The sequence below is a fragment of the Anoplophora glabripennis genome, unplaced genomic scaffold, assembly GCF_000390285.2.
Source record: "Anoplophora glabripennis isolate ALB-LARVAE unplaced genomic scaffold, Agla_2.0 scaffold178, whole genome shotgun sequence".
NCBI lineage: Eukaryota > Metazoa > Arthropoda > Insecta > Coleoptera > Cerambycidae > Anoplophora > Anoplophora glabripennis.
Window position 1 is genome coordinate 709,225 of NW_019416348.1, and position 907 is coordinate 710,131.

Here is a 907-nt window from a genome sequence, read left to right on the forward strand (position 1 = left end):
AAAAATTTGTTATTTGTACCTCGTTCGGTTTTCAAATTACAGCCAATTTTCATAATTTTTTTGGAAACTTTGATGGCCCATATCTCTTCAGGGGTGAACATTTTACTAAGGCGATTTTTTGCAGATCGTGTTCTTTTGAAATGTAGATTCACTGGTATCATTTATGCTACTCCATTCAAAAACACCCTGTATAGGTCTAGCTTTGTAGCAACGGACAGCCTTCGAGAATTTTAGGCGAGCGGCTGGATCAACGTGTGTATTGAGGTTCAGATATTTACTTTTTCAAAACGGTTATAAAAAAAAATCAGTCACTGACTCATTCCTATAAAATAGTTCCAATTTGCCCAGAAGCAGTGAAATGTGTAACTACACAAGGATCTTTACTCCAGAATTTTAGAGTTATCAAGGACCAATATCAAAGTTCAAACAACGATATTTATTACAATCTTTACGAACTGGGCCCATAAAATCATTTTAAATCCGAAGGTGTTCCAATAATCCCGCCTACTTACGAAACATCGTAAAATAGGGAGTGTAAAAGTACCGCGTGCAGTCATTATTTAACCATCAACAGGCCCACGACATTACACAAGCGACTGCACTATCACAGATTACAGTCCCATAAAAGCAGCAATCCCGACGTACTTCATGAAGTGAGTAGGCGTGGGGCTCGTGCACCGTGAGAATATCGCAGCAGGCCGTGCTGCGGCCGTAGCCGCCTTGATTACTGCTTCCGTTGACTGATTGAACGGTGTCCGGTGCACGGAGCGCTCTCCCACAATTATACACTAATTTACAATCACTGCCGGCCCGTCGCCTATTATGCTGAACTGATTTACAGTTGGCGGTAAAAAGTTCAATCGCACGGTCGGGATGCACCCAGATTAATACGAGTTCAGCTCGTTTC